The sequence below is a fragment of the Ambystoma mexicanum genome, chromosome 3p (genome assembly GCF_040938575.1).
Source record: "Ambystoma mexicanum isolate Mex_15411 chromosome 3p, UKY_AmexF1_1, whole genome shotgun sequence".
Lineage (NCBI taxonomy): Eukaryota > Metazoa > Chordata > Amphibia > Caudata > Ambystomatidae > Ambystoma > Ambystoma mexicanum.
This window is the reverse complement of record NC_090925.1, coordinates 461,031,845-461,044,879: the sequence shown is the minus strand read 5'-3', so window position 1 is coordinate 461,044,879 and position 13,035 is coordinate 461,031,845.

The following is a 13,035-nucleotide window of genomic DNA, read 5'->3' as shown; positions in this document are numbered from 1 at the left end:
CACAGCCCAGCCCCAGGACCCAGTTGCACACCCACTCCTGCCTCTGGGGTTGTCATGTCGGGGCAAACACCATCTGTGACCACTGACAACCCCCGGCCAGAGATGCAGAGGGGCACCAGCTTCAGTGCCACCGAAGTTGGTGTCCTGGTAGAGCAAGTCCTGGGGCAGTATGATGCCCTCTTCGGAAGTTCTCGCACCGACAAGGAAGGACGGACTCAGATCTGGACTGACATCGTGACTGCCATCAACGCGGAGGGGGTGGCAGTCCGGGACTTACAACATGTCAGGAAGCGCTGGGAGGACTTCAGGTCCAGGACCCTGAACAAGGCCCGGTGCCTCTTGAAGGCAGCGGATGCCAAGGGGCGCCGGGGCCACTTGTCGGAAGAACAGATGGGGGTCCTGGAACGCATATCCCCAGCGCTCCACGTCCAGGTCCTAGAGAAGCAGACCTGTCTGGAGTCGAGCGGTGAGTGTACATGCATCCTGATTGTGAGCAGTGCGTGTGTTGATCATTCGCCATTGTGCCGGTTGCACATCTGTTTGTATGGGGTCGAGTATGGGTGGGGGTGTACTGGGCCGTGGGGCTGACACATGCGAGGGCTGTAATGTGTGAGACATGGATGGTGCTTGTGTGTGTGGGCTTGCATGGCAAATGCAGTTGTGCGTGCACACATGTTTGGATGAATGTGTATGTAAGTAGACATGTCCGTGATGTCAGGCATGTATGTTGTTTTCGGCTGCATGTATGTGCACTGTGTACATGTGCATGTGTGTGTATTTGACAAGGGTGCAAAAGTGATGCAACATGGATGCATGTGACAGCGGTATGTGGAAGCCTGATTGGCAGATGTGATATGGATGCCCGTCTGAACAGTGCGACACTTGGCAGAGGTGTGGACATGCATGCAAGTGTGGTGGTGTGTGTACATGTGTGGTGCACTTCCTGTGTTGCATGTGATGTCTGGCTCCCCTTTGGCTGCTGATGCTGTTGTATGTGTAGGGATGGTGGTGGCAGTTGCGATATGGCTGTGGTATGGCTCATGTGTGCCAGTTGCAATGACATGTGTGTTGGGGATTGTGATGACATGTCTGAGGTTTGCCAATGCCACTCCTGTGCAACTGTCATGCGTGTATGTGTCCATTGTACAGTGCCCTGATGCCTGTGTTTTGTTTCTCCCTGTCTGCAGCGTCAACTGATGAAGAGGGCGGAGAAGGTGCTGTGGAGCACAGCGGCGGGGATCCGACCGCCAGCCGGAGACGCAAGGCCCGGCTCCCCTCCCGTGTTGTCATCTCGTTGGGGAGTGAGGAGTCCGGTGCCGCGTCCCAGGCCACAGCTGCCGGGGGGAGGTCCAAGAGGCGGAGGTTGCAGTTGGACTCCTCGGCAGCAGAAGGGGCAGCTGGGACCCCACAGGGCCCAACGGGGGAAGATGGCACGGAGTCATCCAGGTTGGTGGGGGGTTTGGTGGAGGAGGGGGCCGCGCAAGCACCAGAGACGGGGTCTGGAGGTGTGGATCCCACTGGTGCTAGTGGTGCAGTGCAGGACCAGGGACAGGAGGCAGCACAGGCGGCCGCGGAGGTGCCTGTGTGCAATCCTGTCCCCGATTCTGTCCCTGCATCATCTTGCACCAGCAGGGATGCCTACGTCCAGACCCGTTTTCAGGCAGGGGATGAGCTGACGTCAACTGGCCTTCCTCTGCCTGCGGATGTGGCCATCCAGGTCCGGGTTGAGCCTGTCCTGGCTGGTGTGGCGTTGCATCAACGGGCCATGCGAGGTGACCTGCAGTCTTTTCATGGAGAGACTGCACGTCATCTCGAATGGCTCGTTGACCACGTCAGCCTGCTGGGACAGGTCACCCAGGCCGGATTCCTCCGTCTGATGGGGCTTGCTCCGACCCCCTCCTCAACTGGACCCCCTACGCGCCAGTCGTCCTCTGTGCCATCTTCCCACCCATCAGTCACCTGGGTGCCCTGTGGAGCTGCCTCTGACGGTGCGGCCAGGCTGGTGGAGGAGGCATCCCTGCCACAGTCGGGAGTCGGAGGTCCAGCAGGGGTGGCCACATCAACAAGTGCACCCCAGCTGGCGGAGGATGTGCAGGCAGCAGGAGGCAGTGCACAGGCAGAGGCAGAGCAGCAGCAGCAGCAGCAGCAACATGGTGGGAGACATGCAGGCTCGGGGCTTTCGACATCAGAGGGGCAGGCATCGGCCGGAGGGCAGGGGGACCCAGGACAGAGAGTGTCTTCCGTGTGGCAGCGGTTGGGCCACGCCATAGGTGCGGAGCGGCGGCGGGTGGAAGAGGCGCGGCTCACAATGGTCAGGGCGGAGAACTCCATGCGGAGGGCCCTGAGGCGGGCCGAGTGCCTCGAGGCAATCCGCAGGGGGTTGGAGGAGGACACAGCGTCGTCCCTGCGGACCCTCGGGGCCATGGAACTGGACCGCCTCCGGGACATCGAACAGGAGTTCGATGATGCCCTGGCCCGGGACACCACGGAGTGAGCCGCTGGACTAGCCCGCCGCCTTTGTATATAGTTGTTTATTTTTAGGTTTCCTTTCTTTATTATTATGATTTGGAGTCGACGGACACTGCTCCACTTTTTGTATATAGTTGATTTGTAGGTAGGTTTTTTAGTAGGTTTCCTTTGTTCAGTTGTGCTCATGGAGCCTTGGTAGTTTTTAATACGGACATGCATCTTTTTTTGTTCTCTTTCACATTGTAGTTTTTTTTCTTTCTTTAGCATTCTTTATTTTTTTCAATACAATTTTGTTTGCATACTTCACTGTGTGGTATCATCTCACTGGTTTCATGCATGTCATGTTGTGTGTTTTACCCATCAATTGCAACCATTGTGTGTGACGGACATGGGTTCATTAGCTTCATGAACATTGGGGGTGTAACATGTGATTTCCATTTCCATGTGGGTGAATGGGTTACTTGGTAGGGCTTTTTGGCTGTGGAGGCTGTCCATTACGCACATGATTGGGGATTGTGAGCACCTGGTGGAGGCTGCCCATGGTGGCAGGGCGGTGGGAGACATGAGTGGGGGCCTGGTGGAGGCTGCCCCTGGTGGCTGGGGGGTGGGGGTGGTGGGAGACATGAGTGGGGGCCTGGTGGAGGCTGCCCCTGGTGGCTGGGGGGTGGGGGTGGTGGGAGACATGAGTGGGGGCCTGGTGGAGGATGCCCCTGGGGGCTGGGGGGTGGGGGTGGTGGGAGACATGAGTGGGGGCCTGGTGGAGGATGCCCCTGCACTGCTGGGGGGTGGGGGTGCAGGGGGACATGAGTGGGGGCCTGGTGGAGGCTGCCCATGGTGGCAGGGGGGTGGGGGTGGTGGGAGACATGAGTGGGGGCCTGGTGGAGGCTGCCCCTGGTGGCTGGGGGGTGGGGGTGGTGGGAGACATGAGTGGGGGCCTGGTGGAGGCTGCCCCTGGTGGCTGGGGGGTGGGGGTGGTGGGAGACATGAGTGGGGGCCTGGTGGAGGATGCCCCTGCACTGCTGGGGGGTGGGGGTGCAGGGGGACATGAGTGGGGGCCTGGTGGAGGCTGCCCATGGTGACAGATGGGTGGGGGTGGTGGGAGACATGAGTGGGGGCCTGGTGGAGGATGCCCATGGTGGCAGGGGGGTGGGGGTGGTGGGAGACATGAGTGGGGGCCTGGTGGAGGATGCCCCTGCACTGCTGGGGGGTGGGGGTGCAGGGGGACATGAGTGGGGGCCTGGTGGAGGCTGCCCATGGTGTCAGGGGGGTGGAGGTGGTGGGAGACATGAGTGGGGGCCTGGTGGAGGCTGCCCCTGGTGGCTGGGGGGTGGGGGTGGTGGGAGACATGAGTGAGGGCCTGGTGGAGGATGCCCCTGGTGGCTGGGGGGTGGGGGTGGTGGGAGACATGAGTGGGGGCCTGGTGGAGGATGCCCCTGGTGGCTGGGGTGTGGGGGTGGTGGGAGACATGAGTGGGGGCCTGGTGGAGGATGCCCCTGCACTGCTGGGGGGTGGGGGTGCAGGGGGACATGAGTGGGGGCCTGGTGGAGGTTGCCCATGGTGGCAGGGGGGTGGGGGTGGTGGGAGACATGAGTGGGGGCCTGGTGGAGGATGCCCATGGTGGCAGGGGGGTGGGGGTGGTGGGAGACATGAGTGGGGGACTGGTGGAGGATGCCCCTGCACTGCTGGGGGGTGGGGGTGCAGGGGGACATGAGTGGGGGCCTGGTGGAGGCTGCCCATGGTGGCAGGGGGGTGGGGTGGTGGGAGACATGAGTGGGGGCCTGGTGGAGGCTGCCCCTGGTGGCTGGGGGGTGGGGGTGGTGGGAGACATGAGTGGGGGCCTGGTGGAGGATGCCCCTGGTGGCTGGGGGGTGGGGGCGGTGGGAGACATGATTGGGGGCCTGGTGGAGGATGCCCATGGTGGCAGGGGGGTGGGGGTGGTGGGAGACATGAGTGGAGGCCTGGTGGAGGATGCCCCTGCACTGCTGGGGGGTGGGGGTGCAGGGGGACATGAGTGGGGGCCTGGTGGAGGCTGCCCATGGTGGCAGGGGGGTGGGGGTGGTGGGAGACATGAGTGGGGGACTGGTGGAGGATGCCCCTGCACTGCTGGGGGGTGGGGGTGCAGGGGGACATGAGTGGGGGCCTGGTGGAGGCTGCCCATGGTGGCAGGGGGGTGGGGTGGTGGGAGACATGAGTGGGGGCCTGGTGGAGGCTGCCCCTGGATGCTGGGGGGTGGGGGTGGTGGGAGACATGAGTGGGGGCCTGGTGGAGGATGCCCCTGGTGGCTGGGGGGTGGGGCTGGTGGGAGACATGAGTGGGGGCCTGGTGGAGGATGCCCATGGTGGCAGGGGGGTGGGGGTGGTGGGAGACATGAGTGGAGGCCTGGTGGAGGATGCCCCTGCACTGCTGGGGGGTGGGGGTGCAGGGGACATGAGTGGGGGCCTGGTGGAGGCTGCCCATGGTGGCAGGGGGGTGGGGGTGTTGGGAGACATGAGTGGGGGCCTGGTGGAGGATTCCCCTGCACTGCTGGGGGGTGGGGGTGCAGGGGGACATGCGTGGGGGCCTGGTGGAGGCTGCCCATGGTGGCAGGGGGGTGGGGGTGGTGGGAGACATGAGTGGGGGCCTGGTGGAGGGTGCCCCTCGTGGCTGGGGGGTGGGGGTGGTGGGAGACATGAGTGGGGGCCTGGTGGGGGCTGCCCCTGGTGGCTGGGGGTTGGGGGGGTGGGAGACATGAGTGGGGGCCTGGTGGAGGATGCCCCTGGTGGCTGGGGGGTGGGGGTGGTGGGAGACATGAGTGGGGGCCTGGTGGAGGCTGCCCCTGGTGGCTGGGGGGTGGGGGTGGTGGGAGACATGAGTGGGGGCCTGGTGGAGGCTGCCCCTGGTGGCTGGGGGGTGGGGGTGGTGGGAGACATGAGTGGGGGCCTGGTGGAGGCTGCCCATGGTGGCAGGGGGGTGGGGGTGGTGGGAGACATGAGTGGGGGCCTGGTGGAGGCTGCCCCTGTACTGCTGGGGGGTGGGGGTGGTGGTAGACATGCATTGTTGATCAGTAGTGCAAGGTGAAATGTGGGTTGGCTGGGGGGCATGCCCATGGTGAATGGGCTGCCTGCGGGACATGGGCAGGGGTGCAGGGTAGTCCCCCGTGGTGTGGGCTGGCTGCAGGGTCCGTGGAGGTTGTGGAGCGTACACCTAGGAGGGCCCACACGGCCAATTCACGTGTGGTACTCCCCAGAACCCCTGAAATACACATGCCCTGCTCGCACTGGGCCAATCGTGTGTGGAACTGTCCGCGCACACCTGAAATACACGTACCCTGCTGAAATCGCGTGTGTGACTTCCCGCGCACCCCTGAAATACACGTACCCTGCTCGCACTGGGCCAATCGTGTGTGGAACTTCCCGCGCACCCCTGAAATACACGTACCCTGCTCGCACTGGGCCAATCGTGTGTGGAACTTCCCGCGCACCCCTGAAATACAGGTACCCTGCTGAAATCGCGTGTGTGACTTCCCGCGCACCCCTGAAATACACATACCTTGCTGGAATCGCGTGTGTAACTTCCCGCGCACCCCTGAAATAGACGTGCCCTGCTCGCACTGGGCCAATCGCGTGTGTAACTTCCCGCGCACCCCTGAAATAGACGTGCCCTGCTCGCACTGGGCCAATCGTGTGTGGAACTGCGCGCGCACACCTGAAATACACGTACCCTGCTAAAATCGCGTGTGTGACTTCCCGCGCACCCCTGGAATACACGTACCCTGCTCGCACTGGGCCAATCGTGTGTGACTTCCCGCGCACCCCTGAAATACACGTACCCTGCTGAAATCGCGTGTGAGACTTCCCGCGCACCGCACACGTATTTTTTGTCAGCGGGTGTCCGTGTTTGTGGCTACCCCTTTGCACGTCATTTGTCCTGGAGGGCGACAGTATGGGACATTCATCATGGCAGTATATAGGTGGTATTTGTTGGCGCACCTTTTGGCGCACATTTCTTACAGCCGCAGAGACGCTACCGCCTGCTTTCTTGTGGCGGTCGTGTTTGTGCCTGTGCGCTGGTTTGAGCGTGTGCTTTTTTGCCTTATTCTATTCCATGAATACGTGTTGTAGGCGAGCGTGTGGGCGTTCCGCGCACTTGTGCCCTGTACTTCCCCCGTGACGCCGATGTTTTGGCAAGTTGTTCCCCATTCCGAGTGTTACGCCCGTGTTCCGCCTACTTTTGTTGCGTGCGCCGCGCTATGTGCGAATTTCGCTGTGGCCTGTGCGATTTTAGCTGTGACCTGGCGCACGCTGTTAGATGGCCTGTGCGCCAACATGCGCCGCACACTGTTTTATCGCACATCCGCTGGTTTTCTCGCGCACGGCCTTCCATGAATCGATGTGCGCTGCTTTTGGTGCGATTTTCGCACTTGCACTGCGATTTTCCCTATTCCACTGCGATTCGCACGTTTTTGCCCACTTGCGCCGCGCTAATTATTCCATGAATCGGCCTATAAATCTTTCCACTTCTATTATCCCCAGATTACTAATTGTAATATTGTTTTTTCTCAAATTAATTTTTATAACATGTCTTTCTTTGTGATTCAATAAATATTCCACATCTGGATCTATTCGAAAAGTATCCCTTTGAAAAAAATCAATATTTTCCACTTGGCTTTCCCAAACATCATTTGTTACATGAAACAATGTTAACCCCCCAATTGACACAATTGTATCCTTTGGAACCTGTAAATAAAAAACATTATATTTCACCTGTTTAACCACGTATGTTCCATGGTTTAAATGTACTACCGTCATGTTCTTTAAACAGGTGCTGACCAACCATTTACCTCTGACCATCTTAGCCTGTGCCATTTCTTCACTCCCCATATTGCTAATAATCACTTCACATCCTTCTGATATACTTGGGTCAGATTTCAAACCACAAATAGCATCTGTGGCATCAGGAACAAACGGTTTACCTGGACACATATAATTGTGTTCTTTAAATTTGACACATGTTTCCAGGTTTGGTATTAAATAAACTTCAGGTTCCCATGACTGAAATGCCACCACTTCTGGAGTCTTAATCTTAATAAATTTGTCCTCTTGCCAAAATCCCACGTTGTATACCCACTTCGTTTGATAAATAAGTTCAGGGGCTATATATGGGATGCATAGCAAAAATCCGATCTCTAGTCTTTCCAAGTCCACATATAACGGCATTGCATTACCCATTTCGAATGCAATTTTTACCTGTATTATATCAATTTCCCTCCTGGTCAATCTTTCTATCATTTGACGAATAATATCCTGTGAAGCAAAATACAAGGGGATATGTCCCTGAATCAATTGTGAAACTGCAGTTTGAACTTCTCTCATATAATTTGTTAATAGTCTATCAACAGGACTCATTATGTTCAATATTTCATTTAAAGTTCTGTCATGCTTAAGTATTATTTTAGTCGCCCGTTGCATTACATCCGCTTGTTCATTTAGAATGATTGCAGTTTCATTTATGAATCTTACTTGTTCATTCAGTCCCCCTCTAATTCCATCTAATGTTTTTTGTATTATTTCTAGGTCAATACTCAGTTGTTGCGCTTTAGTACTCAGTGTTCCTACCGAAATAGAATTGGCTGTTGATATTGTGGTACCTATTATGGCTCCAACTATAGACATTATCAATGATATCGCGAGCATCACTGCACCTCTCTTTCCTCTCCTCTTCTTAATGTCTGCTGAATTCACAAATGTTTTTTCCTATTGCATTAATATATCTCTTATTGACTGCTTAGTGTCCTCTTTTCTTATTTCCAACCACTCTTTAGTCTATTCGATCTTAATTCCGGTATTGTTCAAATGTTTTTCAATCAAAATCTCAGGATTCAATGGTATGTATATATTTTGGAAAATCATCCTTCTATCACTCATGATGAATCCTGGTGCCTCTTCCACCGCGATACCAGAAACTGGTCCAGGTTCAATGACAACCTGTGCTTCTGAATTCTTGAAGATCCCTCCAAATATCATCATCATTAACCATATCATCGGTATCATCTTCAATGCTGATCGCTTTGCAGCCTTGGTCTTCACCCCTCTTTGGGGCTTTCCCGGAATCCGTCCACGTGGGCTCCGGGACTCCATCGTCTCCCGTGGGCTCTGATCCCGGAGCCTCCGACCAAATAATGTTAATTTTCTAAATCAAATAGAAAAGAAACAAATTAAGTACATAGCACAATACTAACTTCACCCAAAAATAAAACATGCTTGGTAAAAACATTTCGTTTTTTTTTTTTTTTTTTTCTTTTCTGAAATTAAACACAAGTTAAAAAGAAAACAAGCACATATAAAACAGCATTCAATATTTAATACATTTTCTCTCTGCACACCAACCATGAGCTTCCATTATATATATTTATTTATTTATTTATTTATTTTATATTATATATTTTTACATATATTACAGTGTTTATGTGCCATTATAACAATCAACTTTTTAAATTCTTTGTCACTGCCTCCTGATTGTACCCATTTATTTTCTCTTTTTGTGTTCAAGGGACTTTATCTGTTTCTACATGCTCAAGCTGCCTGATCTCATGTCTGGGATGGCATTGTTTGCTTTGATTTACATGGACGAACTGCTCTATTGCTGTTTCACCTTCATTTTTCAAAATTTTATAAACTACAGGAGAGACCTTATCTATAATTCGAAATGGCCCCTGCCAGGCTGCTAGAAATTTAGAATTTTTCTGTTTACTTTTTCCAAAATGAAACTTGTACACCTGATCCCCTACACTGTATTCCTTTACTGATGTCTTTTTGTCATAATAAGACTTTGCACTGTCAACAGCTCTTTCCAGATTTCTCTGCACAAAAGCAAATGCATGTTGCAAATGCCTCCTCAGTTCATCAATATATTCATGAACTGTGGATGCACTCACAAGTGTCTGCTCATGTGTTCTGTATAGTAGGTGTTGTGGTAACACCATTTTCCTACCTGTCAAGACCTCATGGGGGCTAACACCTGTTGCTTTGGCAGGAGTTGATCTGATTGCCATCAAAACCAACGGTAAACGTAAATCCCAGCTGGAACCTGCTTCTGCCACAAATTTCTTTAATATATCCACAACAGACCTATTGCTTCTTTGAACTGTACCTGAAGACGCTGCCCGATATGCGATATGTAGTTTCCTTTTCACACCTAGTATTTGCCATACCTTACTCATTAGAGTACTTGTGAAATGACTTCCTCTGTCTGACTCAATTCTCTGTGGCAACCCAAACCTTGAGAACACATGGTTCACCAGCAATGTGGCTGCTGTTTGCGCACTACAATCTGGTGCAGGAATGCATTCAATCCACTTCGACATCAGACATACCACACTTAAAATATAACGGTTTCCCCTGCTTGACCTTTTTAAAGGACCTACATAGTATATTGGCAAATCTGACCATGGGAGAGTTAGGCCTCTTTTCATCAATGGTGCTCTATGAATTGGTGAAGCAGGTTTAAATTGGGTGCATACTAGACATCCTCTAGTATATAATTCCACATCTTGGGACATATGTGGCCAGTAAGCATAATCTTTTAGTATTTCTAATGTTTTTTGTGAACCTCTATGGCCTGCAGTTATGGCATCATGTGCATGGTGTAGCATTAGCCCTCTGAATGAAAGGGGTACTACCCACTGTATTTGTCCTGTTATGGACTCTCTAATCATGAGTCCATCCTGTAATCTAATTCGTGTTTTGTCCTTGAATAGCACCCTCAACTCTTCTTTTCCCATGCAATCATTTTCTGTTAAAGAATTTTGTTCAGGATCTATCAAATGATTATAATAGATTCCCAAAATTCGATCATTCTTTTGTGCCTCAATCAAATCTTGGTCTGGCGTGTCATGACTCCACTGCACCACCGGTTGATCTACCTCCTTTGGTGCTTTAGAACGTGTCACTGCATCAATTTGTATTTCACCCATTAAATAATCAATAGGTAGCAATTCTCCCATCACAGCCCCAATCTTAGCCAGGTGGTCTGCCTTATCATTTCCATCCTTATCCTCTCCTGGTGTTTTTAAATGCCCACAAATTTTTCTCCAGTATATTGTTAAATTATTCTCTGACACCAATTTGTCTATGGCTTGTATCATTTTTCCATGTTTAAGTGGCTTTTTGTTGTATGTAACCATGCCTCTTGCTTTCCAACCAGGCAAATACTCCACAAAGCTATTCCGTGCATAGTCAGAATCAGTCACCAGGACAATTTCACTGAACTTTTTATCAACTGCAGTAGCAATTGCTTTATAAATAGCTGCCAATTCCGCCACCTGACTGCTCCTATCTCCATCCTCATCCCTATACTGGGGACGCCTTCACATTTCAACCAGACATTTCCTATTCCTGCCACTAATTGTTTATTACTGTCATTTTCAATGTGAAAAGCACAACCATCCACATATACAGTTGGCAAATCCTTGCATGTTTTTTCATCAAAAGCTTTGTGTGGTGATTGTTCAAATTCCTGCAAAATAGTTTCCACTTCCATTTCATTTGGTATTTGTTCAGCTGCGTAGTCATGTAAGTCAGCTAACCCTTGAGCAATTGGGTTCTTTTTATTTTGTCCATATCTCACTTCTACGGGAAAACCTTGTAATGCCAGCGTCCATGAAGTGATTCTGGACTGCGCTAGATTACCTGATCTACTTCTTTTACTCTCTAAAAATTGCAAAGGTTGATGATTTGTTTCAATAATCACCTTTTCTCCCTGAACAATGGGGCGGAAATGTTGTAGCGCCCACACAGTGGTTAATAGGGCCTTTTCACATTCATTAAATTTAATTTCAACTTGGGAAAATGCCTTACTTGCATAGGCAATGGTTTTGTGATTCAAATCGTGTTTTTGTGATAACACTGCTGACATACAATGTTCAGAAAAACCTATTTCTATAAAGAAATCCCTGTCCTTTATGGGGTATGCTAAACATGGTGCCTTTACAAGACATTCCTTTAATTTAGCCACTGCATCAGACTGCTCTTTTTCCCATTTCCAGGGAGTATTCAGTTTAAACAGTTTAGTCAATGGTTGAGTGATTTCTGCATAATTTTCAATGAACTTTCTGTTATAGCCTGTCATCCCTAATAAACATTTTACTCCTTTCACATTTTTAGGATCGTTTAACCTTTGTATGGCCTCTATTTTCTTCTTTTGTGGATTTAGCCCATGTTCAGTCACTTCATGCCCTAGAAAGTTCACTTTTTTCTTGCCCCATTGTGCTTTTTGCAAAGATACTTTGGCGCCTGCTTTCTGCAATTGGCCAAGTACATGTCTTATTTCATCAAAATGGCTTTTCAGGCTTTCATTTTTTATCAGGACATCGTCCACATAAACTATTGTTCCTCTTTCCGCTGCATCCGGCATGGCCTTTCTCAAAAATATGCCAAATTCACTCCCACTATTGATGTACCCGAACGGAGCTCTAAGCCAGGCATATTGAGTCCTGTCAAATGTAAAGGAAAATAAATGTTGTATCTCCTCTGCCAATGGCACGCACCAATATCCAGAGGTGAGATCTAATGTGGTAAATACATTTGAACCATGTACCTGAGCTAGGCCCTGATCAATGAATGGCAGTGGCCATCTAGATACTGGTACTCTTTTATTTAACTCTCTCAAGTCTGCACATAGCCGCCATTGACCATTTGGCTTTAACACACCTAAAATAGGTGTATTGGATGTGCTATGAATGGGCCTGATGATTCCCTGCGATTCCAAATTTTTAATAATCTCTGCCAATGATTCTAAACATGCCAGCGGTACTATACTGGCATCTATACTGGCGTACAAACACTGGATTTCTGCTACACCCTTCTGGTAGTGTGGCCACATGTAAATCAGTTAAACCACAGTCATAAGCATCTTTTGCAAATACATCCTTAAACTCCATAAATATCTCCCTCAGATTGTCCCTATCCTCATTGCTTTCACACGCATCCGCTAAGGAGATCTGCTCTTCTACCATTTTGGAAAATTCTGGAAAATCTTCTGGTAAGGGAATCTCAGCGCTTTGCTCTAACTGTGTGGCTGTGTCTTTTTGTAAAGCTGCCACTTTTAAATATTTTGGCATATCAGCTTCCACTTCAATGGGCTGATTTTCTGTTTCATTTTCATTTAAATTAAATACTATGCAATCCTCTTGATGGCAGCACACTGTCTCATTTGAATCATAAGGATACACAGAATGAATTTTAAATATTCCTTTGGGCTGAGAGTCCAGGTGTTCTGGCAACTCACCCTTGGCATCTACATACTTTTCAGGGATATTTCCAATCACCATGTAATTTAAATCTGCCTTATAGTGTGATTTTTGTATGGCCATTCCTAATGGGGAGTTTTCCTCTAAATGAATATCCTGACAACCTTTATTATTTACCATAATTTTTACAGATCCTTCACCAATGTCTACCAATGGAATGTATTCATAATACAGGCCTTGCTGTTTTATGGATTCATTCAGGCATACAAATGCATCAGAGCCTTTCATCTGCTGTCCATTTTTGCATTTCAGTGTTATTGCAAACTGTTTTGTAAATGCAG